The sequence below is a fragment of the Chanodichthys erythropterus genome, chromosome 8 (genome assembly GCF_024489055.1).
Source record: "Chanodichthys erythropterus isolate Z2021 chromosome 8, ASM2448905v1, whole genome shotgun sequence".
Lineage (NCBI taxonomy): Eukaryota > Metazoa > Chordata > Actinopteri > Cypriniformes > Xenocyprididae > Chanodichthys > Chanodichthys erythropterus.
In genome coordinates, this window is record NC_090228.1 from 29,066,487 (window position 1) to 29,084,599 (window position 18,113).

Here is an 18,113-nt window from a genome sequence, read left to right on the forward strand (position 1 = left end):
TCACGGTTTATGGTTTGTTTAATTGAATCTATTTTAAGTTGAGGTGCTATTTGTTTTTATATTACACTTTTTTTTATATATTTACTGTTGCACTAAAGTCCAAAAGTGAAGAATTTATGTTATTTATTACTTGATTGTTCAAGCTACCTCACAGAAGTGCTCTGTTTGTTAACAGAGTTGTTGAATGTTAAAATAAGGTGAATTAAATAAAAAATAAGGAACATCCTGGATCTGTTTTTTCGCTCTTCTTTATTCTTTTTTATGTATTATAGAAGTATCGGATCGGGACTCGGTATCGGTAGATACTCAAAATCAAATGACTCGGACTCGAGGGCAAAAAAACCTGACCGGGACATCCCTAGTGTTAATAGTAACACTGAAGCAGTGATAAAGTTGATTAGATACTTTAGTGATTAATTGAGTGTTGATTGTTTGATTACTGAAGACACCTGATGATAGCGAGCTGAATCAATGAAGGAAAAAGAAACACAAGAACTTTCACTGACTTCAAGCCACAGCCTTAGGTAAAATCAACTGAAAAGACATTCTTTTTTTCTTATTACTAAGGCCTGGGACACACTAGATGATTTTCAAATCTTGACTGATGTAGCAAATTAGCTCAAAAACCTCAACATGAATTATAAATTAGTTTGAAGAGAATTTCAAATGAGTCGCTTATTTTACGACAGAGCAACTGAATCCAGCGTTCCCTTGTGAAAAAAAAAGTATATTGTATTTCAAATATATTCCCTTTTCAATAGTCATTGTAACAATGCACTGAAAGTATTAAAAAAAAAAAAAAAAAAACATTATTTAATATCCTGTTCCGGTGGATTTAAAGTTAAATTTGAGTCTGGCTAGGAATAAAATGGCCTACACGTTCCCGGAAAGAACCAGAGAAAAAGTCCTGCTATTTGGAGGTAAGTTGTAGTCTACCAGTTATTTCAGATCACTAATTATTCTTAATCTCACAGATGAAAACTGTCGATGCTTAGTTTTGCGAGGTTTTGAGGTTGAAATTTTCTTTTTGAGTTTGTGCTCAGTGGTTTAAGGCACTTGTAGGCAAAATGCCCCATTCATTTGATTGGTCAAATCGCCCCGTATTCTTTACGATATTAATTCATAGAGAGTCATATACTGTATATGCTTGACTATGTACTGGAAAGAACTCATAAAAGTTTATGGGATTTTCAGATAAACTTACTCATGACGTGTGCGTGACATACAATCCACCAGAATTCGCACCGTGTACGCCCGCCTTTATAAGTAATTCATTAAACTGTAGTTAAAGGGATAGTTCATCCAAAAATGAAAATTTGATGTTTATCTGCTTACCCCCAGAGCATCCAAGATGTAGGTGACTTTGTTTCTTCAGTAGAACACAAATGATGATTTTTAACTCCAACCGTTGCTGTCTGTCAGTCAAATAATGTGAGTAAATGGGAACTCGAACAATAAGAGTCGAAAAAACTTGCTTAGACAAGTCCAAATGAAACCCTGCGGCTCGTGACGACACATTGATGTCCTAAGACACTAAACGATCGGTTTGTGTGAGAAACCGAACAGTATTTATATCATTTTTTACCTCTAAAACACCACTATGTCCAACTACGTTCAGCACTCGTTTAGTGAGGTCTGACTGCGCTCTGACAACTGAAGTGATGTCTAGCACTCATTGAAGTATATACATTATAATCTAGCATGTAATTAGTCCCTACACAGGCATATACTTAAAGTGTACTAAGTATACTTGAAGTTGTTCCAATTTAGCACACAAAAGTACAGTAAATATACATAAAATGATGATTTAATACAACTTTATTACAACTAAAATATACATAGTACAAAATAAGTGCTTCAAAGTAGCACACTTCAGGTTACAGTTTTTTTTTTTTTTTGTATTTGCTAAGGTGTACATTTTCAAAACTCTCAGTACAAACCTCCAAACTGATCACACTTGTAAAACTGGTTTCAAACACAAGATCAGTGTGATATGTAATAAGAACATTTGGTTTAATCATCGAAACACAACAGTATGATGATCTTTCAGTTTATTACTTTTAACAATCACATCATTTAATAGCAAATAATTGCCAGGTACAAGTTTCAAATCACCCTTTATGCTAATTAGTTAAACAGGCTACAGATGCCACATTAGAAAATACATTTAGATTACCTGAATTACATAACTGACATGAAATTCATAAAATTCATTTAAATTGTCTTTGTGCACTAAATTTTTAAAATGAGGTGTTTGCCCACCCTTCAGTTAGGTATCATGTTTGTTTCAGAGGTAGCTTTCCTCTGAAGAGTTAATAGAGATTTAGATGATGAATGTTTTGTAGAAAGTGTTTGATCACCATTATGGTGACCAGTGTGTTCTTTAGTTGTGCAGTTTGAATCTTGACTTTGTATTTTTTATGGCCGTGTTTACCAAAACACAATTTGTTACAAACAAAACCATGATTAAAGAAGAGATGATAAAGTTTTAATCATTGTAAAGAAAAAAGGTTAATGAATCTCATTATTTACAAACTTTTACCAACAAATCATTATTGCCACAGTTAAGACATTCTGAATTTTATTTTTTAAATACATTAGTTACCTAATAGTTAAATAGTTATCTTTGTTTTTTGTCACTGAAAGTTGGTTATCTGCTTACTTACTCATTAACATACCCAAGTATGTCACATAACTTGCTTTCTGGAATACCCCCAGGTTATGTGACATACCTGGGTATGTTTATGAGTAAGCAGACAACCTCAACTTTCGGTTACAAAAACAGAGGTAACTTTCAGGGTTAGTTTGCTTAAGAGGTATTCAGATGTGTGATATATAATTAATAATTAATGTAACTAAATTAGTTATATAGTTACAGTTATATATACAATATTAAATTACTAATATATATATATATATATATTGATCTGCGAGCCCGATACTGACAATAAAGTACCCGTCACTCTCACTGTAATTCTTTCTTGCCCTCTTTGCAAAAAAAATAAATAAATAAATGAAAAAAAAAATATTTTATAGCTTTGTAAGAGAAGATGCTTTTTTGCTAAACCTGAAAAGTATTAAAAAGTAGCATTTAGAAGTTATATTTATTAATAATAAAATTTTCTACCATATACAATTGAATACACCTAGCTAACAACAGCTTGCTTTGTTCTGGTTTCACCTCACTCTAGTCTAAACTAACTGATTTTATAGGTAGGCCTAATTTACTACACATTGTCATTTAAATAACCTGAAAATACTGTGGATTATTAAGGCTAATTTTACTAACCACTCGTGCTAAATGGGGTAAGCACACTTATGTTCTCATTTCAGAGTTGTTCGAGTAAATGATTCATTATAGACCATGTGGACAGATCAGTTGTTGTCATGATTCATTAAAATGAATCTGTTCAAATGAGTCATTAGGTCGCGAATCGGACATTAGCGGACGTTGACGCGTTGCGTGCGAATCGTGATTGTTATTAGGATATCGCAAAAGATTTGTCAACACAGAAAACACTTCACCACTGGATAGGATTTTCTTTTTGTTTACTGAAAGTGTGGTTTATGTCAGCTGCACGTGCAGGTCACCTGTCAGAGAAAATGAGGTGATGTTCTTTTGAGCACTATTCATACCCAGCGGTTATTCAGGAAAAACATTCTCCGAATGCGCCTCGTGAAACATGGATTCGGTCTTACGAACTTTTAGCATTGTGTCAGTTGATTTAGATATTGTGTGTGAGGTAGAGAGAGTGCAAAGACGGTGCTTACTTTGAAGACAGAAAGAGCTCACACGCACGAGAACGGCTCCAGGTTCAAAGGTCAATACGGAATGGATTAATCTGCGTTTTTTTTTTTTACGCGTTATTTTTTCTCAGATTAATTAATCAAAATTAACGCGTTATTTTGACACCCCTAATATATATATATATATATATATATATATATATATGTTAAAGCACTTTTATAAAGCGTTAATGTTTAAATGTTTATTCATTTCAAATATATATATATGTCTTTTATTGTCTTCTCACACATTGATCTGTTTTTTTTTTCCTTTTTATGACAGGACATTTTCTGTGCTATATTTTCATAATAAAATACATATGTGAGATCTTATTAAATAATTTGAATGAAACACACTATATTATTATTATTCTCAGTGAATAAAGTTTACTTATTAAATTAAAATATTGAAAAAATGATTACACAACCACCAAATAGGTGGCGATGTAATAGAATGGCTCGTTTTTTCTTAGCGTCTGTTTTCATGGTGAATCATCGATTCGTCGCTCTGTTGAGAATGTCTTGTGTGTTAACCGGGAACATACTCTGGGTTGGCTGAACTTATTCCCGGACACATTTTTGGAACCAATTTTAACTGAGAGTTCAGGGTATATGTGACAGTAAGTTAACCTTGCTTTTTGGAATACCCCCCAGCTTCACTTATTATTAACCAGATTGACTTTATTTATATCAGACCTCTACAGAAGTTGTAATAAGTGTATGTTTACACAACACCATTTTCAACTAAAATGGAAAAGTTTTTTATGCGTTTTGACCATTCATTTACACAACAACACACTTTGGGGCCTGAAAACTCAGGTTTTGAAAATAAACAGCTCACGACATTTTTTATATACTATAACATGGAGGCCTATATACTACACCCTTTTGCCACACAATAAAGTGTATACAAAAAACTGTTGAAACTTTAAAACCTCAAATTGAGGTGTTTCATTTCAGCAAATGTCATCAAAATCTCACTCCAGCAAGACAAGCAACTTTGGCAACCATGTGATTTGTCATTGTTGTGATTTGTCATGTGCATCAGGTGGGTAGGAGGGGAAAACAAATCTCTATATAACATTTTACACTCACTGATACATGCATATCCTTTCCTCTCCTCACAAGTGAGATCTGCACTTCACAATCAGACAATTAACTCCAACTGCAAGTAAGTTTTTATGGTAACACTTTAGAATACTGATCCTTCAGTAATGAATAACTACACAGGAACAAATGAATAATGCATTATTAACACTCTAGTAACTACTATTAACTAACAAGTAACTCTGATGAATGAATTAGTAAGTAATAGTGCTCAGTTGAAGGTGGTAGTTCACTATTAACTAATCAGTAACTACTGTTTTTTCATTCCTCCCAGAGAACTACTAAGAACTACTATATACAGGTTCATAATTAACATGAATGATGCATAATGTATAATTAATACTAAAGTGAAGGTCATGGTAACCCACTAGTAATGACTGAAGTATTACTAAATACTTAAGAAAGAATTACTAATTATTTGGATCAGTATTCTAAAGTGAAAAACATGATAACTCTCTAGTAACTACTGAAGTCATTGTAAACTTTTGAGGTTTTTGTAAAGTATTGGATAGTAATAACTCAAGAGTTACTATAAACTCTAAAGGAACTACTAAAGTTCTACTAACTAAAGGAACTACTGAAGTAACTGTTACAAATACATCAGAAGGAATTACTATCCAATACTTTACAAAAACATCAAAAGTTTACAAAGACTTCAGTAGTTACTAGAGAGTTATCATGTTTTTCACTTTAGAATACTGATCCAAATAATTAGTAATTCTTTATTAAGTATTTAGTAATACTTCACTCATTACTAGTGGTTTACCAAGGCCTTTACTCTAGAATTAATTATACATTATTCATTATTCACATTAATTACGAACCTGTATACAGTAGTTCTTAGTAGTTCTCTTAGAGGTATGAAAAAACAGTAGTTACTGATTAGTTAATAGTGAACTACCACCTTTAACTGAGCACTATTACTTACTAATTCATTCATCAGAGTTTATTGTTAGTTAATAGTAGTTACTAGAGTGTTAATAATGCATTACTCATTTGTTCCTGTGTAGTTAAAGTATAAAGTATCCTTTAGTATTATAGTACTATTATAGTATCTATAGTATTCTAAAGTGTTACCGTTTTTATTATTCATCCTCATGAAAAGTAAATTACGACTGTGATTAAATTATATTGTTACATCAAAAGCTCAATTATTTAGCTCAAATGTAAAAATCTTGTCAGATAAATGTATTTCTAAAGATTGTATTATGTTCAGTATGTTTTAACCATTCATGTTAAACACAACCTTATATGTTTGTAGTTATGATACAAATATATACTCCTTAAATACTGGAAAATATATATATTTGCTTTTATTTCCAATTGTAACATTTCATCTAAGAGATTGTAATGTTGGCTGTTGTTTTTTTAACAAACAGTACATATATTTAAAAAATATTTGTGCACAAGCATGTATCACTACATTTATTTCTGAAAACAGAAGGAATAAATAGGGGAGACCGGGTATAGTTGTAACACGGGGAGAGTTGTAACACTACCAATTCCACGAATCAGGGATAAGATAGGAGTCATGTGACAGTTTCAGTCTCATCAGGCTTCCTTTACGATCCCACACGGAGGTTTTCCAGTCTGTGTTGCTATCTCTCCTGAAGCTACAGCAGAAAATCTAATTCTGAGGTAAGAAAGTTAAAAAAATTAACAAGATAATATTTTGTTTAGTACTTCTACCATTGTAGATAATGTTGTATGAGTTATATCAGGTCAAACTGTAGTTTCTCTTGTAAAGAATCGTGTATCAACCTCCTGCCAATTTCAAAGCACCATGCTAATACAGCTAGCTAAACAATGGGTGACAGTGGCGGGGTAGGTTGTAACACTTGTTTTAACTGAGGTCTGAAAACGCGCCGGCGCGTTTTGCAGGTTTTTTTCACATTGCAGCAAAACAGACTTAAAATACTCCGTCATTTTTTGTCATAGAGACATAAGTAATACATCAACTGAAACTATAGAATATCTCCTTTTATTTGTATACACTCAGAGTAAAAACAAAATGTTGTGCTTTTTGTAAAATAAAGAAAACTAACATGATGCGTGATCTCTCGTCTCCCTCTGAACGAAGTCCAATCTGATAGTTCTCAGAAAATGAACTGTAACTTAGTGAATACTACTGACAAAAAAATTACACTTATGTCTAAAGAAACGTTGAAATGTCAGGTTTTAAATCGTGCAAGTCAAATCGAAAACAATCATTCTGTGTTTATGTAATCTGTATGAAAAGAGAGCCATGTCAGAAGTCCGTGATTCAGCTCATTACCCGCTAATGCGGCCACACCCACGGAGCCAGCGCTATTCAGAGGCAAATTCAGAGGCAATACATGCATACATCGTCTCAATCGTGTATTTATTGTCTTGAAAAGTGTTTATCTGGATGTAAAAGCCATGGTTAGCGACCTCTGGAAGACATGCAGTTAGTTCCTGTTTTCTTTTCTTCTATTGATGAATTTTAGATGAGTTTTTGTTTCTTTAGCGCCCTCCGGCTGCAGTATGAATTGAAAAACACCATTCATGGAATAGCCTCTTCTTCTTTAGATGAATTTGTGGACTAAAAATGTGCAGAGAGCGCCCTCCGGCTGCAGTATGAATTGAAAACACCAGCGCTCATAGAGATAACAATGAATATTAAATAAATATAACTCCTCTGTATAGAAAATTGACATAAATATAGAATATTGACATTTGTGCTGAATACAGTGTAATGACACTTGTGTCATTAATATGTTTATGAACAACTGAAAAAAGCACAAATGTCAGGGCATGTCAAAACTTCTCCAGGCCCCAAATCAGCCTCAGACTCCAGAGGGTTAAAAGTGTTACAACCATCCCCTTATATACAACTAAGAACATTTTTGTGATTTTAATAATTTTACAGAATGCCTAGAACTTGGGTGAGAAAAACAGATCGTGGAGTCGATGCCAGCCTTTTAAAAAGAGCAGCAGAGGAAGTTAGGAAAGGAAGGTCTGTTAGGGCAGTGGCAAAATCCCATGGAATCTGCCATGTAACCTTGAACAGATATTGGCAGAAATATAAAGAACTGAAAGACCAGGGATCGAGGGACCTTCCTCGTGTAGGATACTACAGTCCTCACCAGGTCTTCACTAGGGAGCAGGAGGAGACTTTGTCACAGTATATAAGCCAGGCAGCCGATATATACTATGGGCTAACTCCACGTGAGGTGAGCATGATGGATAAGCATCTTGATAACAGGGTAGAAAAGGCAAGATTCAAGACCTCTTAATGTGTATTAGACCTTTCATGCAAACTCAATTTAATGTTTGTGAATGATGAATAAAATATTTAAAATCAGGTAAAAGTTAAATTAATACCAACACATACATTTAGACAATTTCTAAAAAATGTGTGTCCCTACTCAGACATCATGTTATGATTTCTTTTAGATCAGAAAGTTTGCCTATCAACTCGCGGTGGAATTCAACATACAGCATCCACAAACCTGGGATGAGAAGAAAATGGCGGGGCCTGATTGGTTTAGCTTGTTTATGAAGCGGAACCCCAGACTTTCAGTGAGGAGTCCACAGGCAACTAGCCTTTCAAGAGCTACCAGTTTTAATCGTGCTAATGTGGAACTCTTCTTCAGTCAACTGGGGGAGGTGATTGATAAAAATGGGTTTGATGGCAGTGACATATGGAATGTCGACGAAACCGGCGTGACAACTGTCCAGGCACCATCCCGAGTCGTAGCACGCCGGGGTATGAAGCAGGTTGGTGCCATGACGTCGGGGGAGAGGGGCACACTTGTTTCAGTTGCATATGCTGTGCAAGCTCTGGGGAATACCATTCCTCCATTCTTTGTGTTCCCTCGTAAGAATTTTAAAGATCACTTTGTTCAGAGCGGGCCATTGGGGAGTGCAGGAAGTGCTAATTCATCAGGCTGGATGCAGGAAGAGGATTTTCTATCATTCCTCGTTCACTTTGTGAAGCATACAAAGGTCAGTCCAGAAAGAAAGGTGTTGCTTCTGCTTGATAACCACTCTTCCCACATCTCTGTGAGAGCTGTGGATTTTTGCAAAGGCCATGGAATTGTACTACTTACGTTCCCACCACATTGCAGCCATAAACTCCAACCACTTGATCGTAGTGTGTTTGGTCCGTTTAAAAGGATGGTGAATTCGGCGAGCGATGACTGGATGAGGGGAAATCCAGGTAAAACTATGAGTATTTACGACATTCCAGGCATTGTGAGGATCGCCCTGCCTACAGCCGCAACACAGAAAAACATACAGGCCGGCTTCCAGTGTACAGGCATATGGCCATACAATTGTAACATTTTTCAGGACTATGACTTTGCGCCTTCTCAAGTCACAGATCGTCCTGATCCATTTGGGGCTCTTCAACAGAACTCCTCTCCAGCTCACCTGCCGCCCGGCTCCTCTCCAGCTCACCTGCCACCTGGCTCCTCTCCTCCTTACCTGCCGCCCAGCTCCTCTCCAGCTCACCTGCCGCCTGGCTCCTCTCCTCCTTACCTGCCGCCCGGCTCCTCTCCAGCTCACCTGCCGCCCGGCTCCTCTCCTCCTTACCTGCCGCCCGGCTCCTCTCCAGCTTACCTGCCGCCTGGCTCCTCTCCTCCTTACCTGCCGCCCGGCTCCTCTCCAGCTCACCTGCCGCCTGGCTCCTCTCCTCCTTACCTGCCGCCCGGCTCCTCTCCAGCTCACCTGCCGCCCGGCTCCTCTCCTCCTTACCTGCCGCCCGGCTCCTCTCCAGCTCACCTGCCGCCCGGCTCCTCTCCTCCTTACCTGCCGCCCGGCTCCTCTCCAGCTCACCTGCCGCCCGGCTCCTCTCCAGCTCACCTGCCGCCTGGCTCCTCTCCTCCTTACCTGCCGCCCGGCTCCTCTCCAGCTCACCTGCCGCCCGGCTCCTCTCCAGCTCACCTGCCGCCCGGCTCCTCTCCTCCTTACCTGCCGCCCGGCTCCTCTCCAGCTCACCTGCCGCCCGGCTCCTCTCCTCCTTACCTGCCGCCCGGCTCCTCTCCAGCTCACCTGCCGCCCGGCTCCTCTCCAGCTCACCTGCCGCCTGGCTCCTCTCCTCCTTACCTGCCGCCCGGCTCCTCTCCAGCTCACCTGCCGCCTGGCTCCTCTCCTCCTTACCTGCCGCCCGGCTCCTCTCCAGCTCACCTGCCGCCCGGCTCCTCTCCTCCTTACCTGCCGCCCGGCTCCTCTCCTGCTCACCTGCCGCCCGGCTCCTCTCCAGCTCACCTGCCGCCCGGCTCCTCTCCTCCTTACCTGCCGCCCGGCTCCTATCCAGCTCACCTGCCGCCCGGCTCCTATCCAGCTCACCTGCCGCCCGGCTCCTCTCCAGCTCACCTGCCGCCCGGCTCCTCTCCTCCTTACCTGCCGCCCGGCTCCTCTCCAGCTCACCTGCCACCTGGCTCCTCTCCTCCTTACCTGCCGCCCGGCTCCTCTCCAGCTCACCTGCCGCCCGGCTCCTCTCCTCCTTACCTGCCGCCCGGCTCCTCTCCAGCTCACCTGCCGCCCGGCTCCTCTCCTCCTTACCTGCCGCCCGGCTCCTCTCCAGCTCACCTGCCGCCCGGCTCCTCTCCTCCTTACCTGCCGCCCGGCTCCTCTCCAGCTCACCTGCCGCCCGGCTCCTCTCCTCCTTACCTGCCGCCCGGCTCCTCTCCAGCTCACCTGCCACCTGGCTCCTCTCCTCCTTACCTGCCGCCCGGCTCCTCTCCAGCTCACCTGCCGCCCGGCTCCTCTCCTCCTTACCTGCCGCCCGGCTCCTCTCCAGCTCACCTGCCGCCCGGCTCCTCTCCTCCTTACCTGCCGCCCGGCTCCTCTCCAGCTCACCTGCCGCCCGGCTCCTCTCCTCCTTACCTGCCGCCCGGCTCCTCTCCAGCTCACCTGCCACCCGGCTCCTCTCCAGCTCACCTGCCGCCCGGCTCCTCTCCTCCTTACCTGCCGCCCGGCTCCTCTCCAGCTCACCTGCCGCCCGGCTCCTCTCCTCCTTACCTGCCGCCCGGCTCCTCTCCAGCTCACCTGCCACCTGGCTCCTCTCCTCCTTACCTGCCGCCCGGCTCCTCTCCAGCTCACCTGCCGCCCGGCTCCTCTCCTCCTTACCTGCCGCCCGGCTCCTCTCCAGCTCACCTGCCGCCCGGCTCCTCTCCTCCTTACCTGCCGCCCGGCTCCTCTCCAGCTCACCTGCCGCCTGGCTCCTCTCCTCCTTACCTGCCGCCCGGCTCCTCTCCAGCTCACCTGCCGCCTGGCTCCTCTCCTCCTTACCTGCCGCCCGGCTCCTCTCCAGCTCACCTGCCGCCCGGCTCCTCTCCTCCTTACCTGCCGCCCGGCTCCTCTCCAGCTCACCTGCCGCCCGGCTCCTCTCCTCCTTACCTGCCGCCCGGCTCCTCTCCAGCTCACCTGCCGCCCGGCTCCTCTCCTCCTTACCTGCCGCCCGGCTCCTCTCCAGCTCACCTGCCGCCCGGCTCCTCTCCTCCTTACCTGCCGCCCGGCTCCTCTCCAGCTCACCTGCCGCCTGGCTCCTCTCCAGCCATTCATGCTGTCCACCTGCACTCTGATGAGATGCCGAGCACCTCAGGGTCCATCGTAGGTCAGTCGTTCAGCCCATCACTCATTAGGCCATTTCCAAAAGCAGGCCCAAGGAAAGAGACAGGTAGGGGTAGGAAGAAGAGGCGCTCGGAAATCCTCACTGATACACCAGTGAAGCTGGCATTGGAAGAGGAGGAGCGTCGAAAAGGGAAAAACATCAGAAAAAAAATCTTGGGGAGTGAGAAAAGCAAAAACAAGAAGGTAAAAAAACCTGCCGGGAAAAGGGTGAAGGCTGATAACTCCTCTTCAGAAGAGGAAGATTTCTGTGTCGTCTGCATGGAACCATTCAGAAATTCAAGATCCAAAGAAGTGTGGGTCAAGTGTGTTTTATGTAGCTTTTGGGCCCACCAGGCATGCACTCCAGGCCTGACCAATTTTATTTGTCACCATTGTGACTCTGATTAACAATGCATTTAATTTGTTTGTTCTTGTCACCATTGTGACTTAAGTATGCATTTAATTTGTTTGTTCTTATCACCATTGTGACTTAAGTATGCATTTAATTTGTTTGTTCTTGTCACCATTGTGACTGATAAAGAATGCATTTCATTTGTTCATTCTGTGGAGTGGGGGTAAATATGTTTATGTTAATTTGCTCTCACTCACACACACAGACATGCACACACAAACGTACACGTGTGCATGCACAAAAACACACAATGTGCTCATACACTCCCCATATTCACACATATTTTATTGTTGCAGCCATTCATTTAAAATAAAACGGTTGTTGTGGCATATCACTTGGAGTACCCTTAGTTTTTGTGCATTTTGTCTACCTGTTACAACTTACCCCAGTATGTGTTACAACCTACCCCAGTAGTGGGGTAGGTTGTAACAAAGGACCACCTTGTATTTGTCATCATCTCACAAAGTCTGTGACGTAGTTGAATAAATTTAAATTGTTGCCATTTGTAGTAGACAAATGTGGGTACTTTGCCTAAAAGTTTCAGACGTATAGCCTAAAAAAAAGGTAGTTTTAGGTGCTGAAGAAAAAAGTGTTACAACCATACCCGGTCTCCCCTACTTGCTTTGATACTATAATGAAAATGTCTAGACCTTAATTAACCAACCCACCAATAATTAAAGATGTCTAGAGCAGAGTTTCCTTGTTGTGTCAAAAATGTTTTAAACAATTTCATCAGATATTGTTGCAGAGTTACCAAGAGGTGGTTTTTATGTCATTCAAAAGAAAATGAAGAAAGGTTTTACAGGTTTGTGTTCTAATTAGGTTTCCACATAGTTACCTGTCACTAGGGAGTAGTGTTGTCACGATACCAAAATTTGGACTTCAATACGATACCTAACTTAAATATCACGATACCGATACTTAAACGATACTACGGCAAAAACCTAAAACAGCAGGAAAAGTAAATAAATAACATATGACAGAACTTCTTTTCTTTCTTCGCCAGTGTGCAGCTGATAATTCTGGATTTGAGCTTCATAGCCATGAAGTTAGAGTTAGATTTAATATCATTTTTAATGTTTATTATTTTCATGCTCAATAAAACTGTAAATTAGTCATATTTGCTGTTATGCTTTTTTGCTGTTTTTTTTTTATACATGTAGGTGTTTTTGACAGTAAGATTATTGTAAAAATTAGATTACTGTAAATACTTAGAGCAATGTTATTAAAGCATAAATTGGTTTAAAATAACTGTATATACCCTTCACATATTTATGTATTTTTAAATTAATTTTTGCAACCAGATATCATTTATTAAACTTGGACTCAATAATACACCTCAGGTCTGCTTGCACGAGTAAAATAAATAAAAAACACTCATTTAATGTTTGAGAGCATAAACATAATGCTGGTATCACATTCACTAACCTGTCGCTCTTTAAATTCTTTGTACAAATCGGGATGTTTGACGGCAAGATGCTTTTGACTCCCTTCGCTTGCGTTATTTTGTAACATCTTTTGCAGACGGGCTTTGTGGTGTCCGTGGCCTTGCCCTGACTGTCGGCAATGTAAGCAAAATAATGCCATATTTCGCTTTGTGCATCTGCTTTCTTGTGGATGGTCTGCAAGAGCACCTGTATTTGCAACCATACCCGTCGTTTCGTCACCATAAAAGCCGTTGCGCAGTTGAGAGGAATAAACGCACTCAATTTGCCTTAGAAGCAGCGCGCTGCACGCACACTGCCCCCTGCTGTCGCACTTTAGGAAATACAGCTGGCACTCAAAGTACCGGTACTAATAAAATGAAGAACCGGACCGTTTTTAAAAGCAGGGTATCGCGATACCTTTCTAGTACCGGTATATCGTGCAACACTAGCTAGGGAGACTAAATTAATCTTTTACAACGCAATATAAGACTCACATTAACAACATGGTGTAAAAGAGAGATCAAGAAGGTGTGGTGTTTGGTAGCTGTTTACCATAGGAATCCAGTCATGCAGCATGAAATATGACTTCACACAAGAAGAATGAAGGAAGTGCAAATATGTACTCTGGCAGGAACATGAGGGGTGTATTCCAGAATCAGGTTAGCTGACATATGTTTAAAGGGATAGTTCACCCAAAAATTAAAATTCTGTCATCATTTACTCTCCCTCAAGTTGTTCCAAATCTGTATAAATTTCTTTGTTCTGCTGAACATAAAGGAAGATATTTGGAAGAATGTCAGTAACAGATCTCGCCCTCCATTGACTAACATAGTATTTATTTATCCTACTATAGTAGTCAAGATCTGTTACTGACATCCTTCCAAATATCTTCCATTGTGTACAGCAGCCCTAGTGAAAAAATAATATACTTATAAGAAGTTTTGTATTAAATAACTGAAATAAAATTTGGATTGTAATAGTGAAGATTAACATACTCATATGTGGAGTTTTTTTGGCATCTGTTTTTGCAGTGTGCAAAATGCTTAATTAGAACATAAGGAAGAAAGTTTTTTATTTTATTAAGATGCTAGTGTGGCATGCAAGATTTTTTAGGTTCTTGTGTGTTTTAAACAGACTGTGTTATTACAGATAATAATGATATGTACGTTATTGAATTATTAACTGTTTTCACAGAAGTATTCAATACCTAACATACGGGGGAAAAAATGAGTAAAGAAGGTGAGTAGTCTACAAGTATGAGTATATAGCATGTTCAGATTTATTTTTGTAAAAAGAAATAAAATAAAAAGTAATACATATGTCATATTTGTATCTTTGTAGAGGCTCTAATTTCAGAAGAAGATGACAATAGCTGCTTTTCCGTTACAGATTTGCGCAAAATTTTGTGATATTTTCTTAATGTTGATAAAAAACAAATGCGAAATGATGGCTTTCCATTAACAGATGTTATGTGACTAAATGGTAATGCATTATTTTCCTCTCACAGTAATTTTCTATAAGATACTTCTTTGTGAGAGCTTTATTTGGAGTGTAATGCCATTTCAATTCTATAAATGCACCATAATTGGTAATAGATTAATACTATTAGTATAAAGTATCAAAATTCAATAAGATCCCTTGAGGCTCGACCGCAGCTGATGATGCTGGACCAAGAATATTCTAGTATATAAATAAGTTTCCTTTCCATTACCCTGTCCTGTTTTTTTTCTTGCATCCTCCCGTTGCATCTATGGGGTGAAGCTGAGGTGCGAGGACAGAGATAGTAGAAAGCACACCCTGTCTCATCTTCTATACAAAGATATAGAAGATCTGTATTGGCCATGTACGTCAGATGACCTGTAAATGCGAAAAAAAACTGTTTGAAGGGTAATGGAAATGCAGCTAATGATTCATCTGGTGAGTCATTTTTTGTGTGTATTTCACTAATTGTGATTTTCATACTGTGATGCACTTCACTATGAAGCATGTCACCATTGTTGAGATTATTATGCTTCCCACTAGTGTTGTAGTACTCAAGACTGATATTAATAAGTGATTGTGTCAAAACAGTAACCAAGGTTAATACAAATGCTCAAATAATTCAAGATATTGTTGCAAAACCTGTTCTGTAGTGAGTGTCATGGCAATCTATATAGCTTTATAGTTCTGTAGTGTCAGTTTGCCCTTAGGTGAAATTGACTGAAGATAAAAGGAGACATTATGGATAGTTCACCCAAAAATGAACATTCTGTCATCATTTACTCACCCTCAAGTTGTTCCAAACCTGTATGAATTTATTTGTTCTGTTGAACACAAAAGAAGATATTTGGAAGAATGTTTGTAACCAAGCAAATCCAAGGCCCCATTGACTACCATAGTATTTACTTTTCCTATTATGGTAGTAAATGGCGGGTGAGATCTGTTTGGTTACTGACATTATTCAATAGCAGGTTTTTAAAAGGTTGGACTGTATTCGGTGTTGGTCTGTTTCCAGCTTTCCTCAATAGGGTGTCAGTCAGAACACACCGAATCAGATCAGTTCCATGAAAAGAGGTTTAATGCTGGAAGTTTGGGTGGTACACAAGACAGCAGTACACATGCTTTACAGGCTTTTGTGTGTATTAATTTAGATGTGGTCTACAAAGGAAAGAAATAAAGATATACATTAACAAATGTTTTGAGTATTATTACACAACATTACCTCAATTAACAGTCACAACTCTCTCAAATAAAGAAGTTCAAGTTAAATCTAGAATGAAATTAAGAAATCAACATACAAGCAATAAATTCTTATACAATACTGCCACCCAGTGGTCAAAAACCGGCAAAACATTCAAAAGAAACTAATCATGACGTTATTCAAACGAGCTGCATGTAATCAGAAACATCCCGTACATCAGGGCTCTCAAGTTTTGAACTGAGTTCAGAGTGAGATTTCGGCGGCAGCGACGGGGGTTTGGGTGGGGATGGGGGTCTGATATGAAAAATGACACAAATTCATACAAATAAAAAAATATTTATTTAATTCAGCATTTTAGTGTGTATGTGAGTGAGTGGGTGAGTGTGTGTGTGTGTGTGTGTGAGAGAGATAATGGTTAGTGTTGTTTATTATAGGTGTTGGTAGCAGGTTTTGAGACCTTCAGCACAGGGGTTGGTGGCTCCCATTTGAAACATGGTTCCAGGCCAGCCATTTTCAATTTCATGATGGATGACAGAGTTCCATCTAGGGCCAAGCTGTTCCTGTCCATAATAATTTGGAATATTTTTAGTTTTTTTTCTATTCTTTTATTTCCTTTTGAATCAGAACTAATACTACACAAGCGTCAGAATAGCTGCTGAAATTAGCAGGGATTCAACCGGCTAGCTAGTAGGAGTGTGCACGAATATTCGATCTGTAATTAGCGAAAAATAAAAATAATATTCAAATTTTACTATATATGTATTTATGAAAATGAGTAGCCTTTGTGTTACATGCTTTGTCAATGTTAAGATTATTTTTTATATTCCAGTAAACATACTGCAGGCTTTCTTCAGGTTATCACTTTATTAAAATTAAGCAAAACAAACGCTTTACTTTCACGAGCCGTCACGTATTTGCGAGCTTCTAGCGGGAATCTCATAAGTGAGAACGAGAACTTTAAAGCTTACAGGCTTCCGTATGCTGACCGTCGCAGCGTGTTCTGGGATTTTTAACGGTTCGATTCTCTCAGGTTTGCATTCTATGCATCCTCATTATCAAGAACACATCCGGGTACTTTCATGCGTCCTCTGTTCTTGCATTCTTGAGTATTGGAACTAAACTTCGACGGTTGATGATGACGTAGAGCAAGAACACAAGGACGCAAGATCGCTGAAAGGTGCTCTAAGTGATGTCACGCGTTTTTAGGCCAAACCATTTTTTGTCACATACACTATGCGCTAGCTGCCTGTCCCCTGAACACACTGTAAAAAAACGCGGTCTCTGTAGTCGCCACAAGCTCTGAAAACGGCAATAAAAACAAACTGGTGCAGCCTGGACCACGAAACATAATAAACACGCTCCAGCCAATAACCGACAAGAATGATTTTAAATGTGCGTTCATGACTGTTTCAGGAAGCACGGAGGGGAGGGGGAGGGGGAGGAGGAGGAGGGAGGGTCTAGCTAGCCTCTGTTTTGTTTGACAACACTAAGAACGTCAACAGGAAGTTACTCCACCCAGGATCACTTAGAGCACCTTTAAGAATGCATATTGAGAAACAGTGTTTGTGTCTCTGCAACGTCTGTCAGTGGGGCCATCCTTAAAAATATTTTGGTTTGCAGTAACAGTAAAAAAAAAAAAAAAAAAAAAAAAAAGGGTCGGTAGGTCGGTCTATATATTTTTTTTCAAGTTTCAATGTAAAAAAAAAAGTACAATTTTGGTGATGGTGATTACGTAGGTATGAATTTAAACAAATTAGCATATCGTGACGTCACTGACTGGGTCTTTCAACCTGTGCCTTCGGGGGCAGCCGTGTTTCCACTGTCGGGCCTAAAGCGGGCATGCTAGTGCGTGCCAGGGCCAGTCGCGTTTCCACTGTCACTTCCGGGGCTTGATCGTGCCTCATCGGGGCTTCCTCGGGGCCAACGGCCCGGGTTTGTCGGCCCGCCAAATAGCTTGGTCCAAAGCGGGCCAGCTCGGGCTTGAGGAGGGAGTGGTTACGAACAAAAGCGGAGTTTATCCGTGTGTGGAGACGGAGGCGCCGATGATTACATGTAGGTTACCAGCTAACACCAGCATTAAAGACTTTTAAAATCATTTTAGCTCAAAACTCACTTTCAGGCA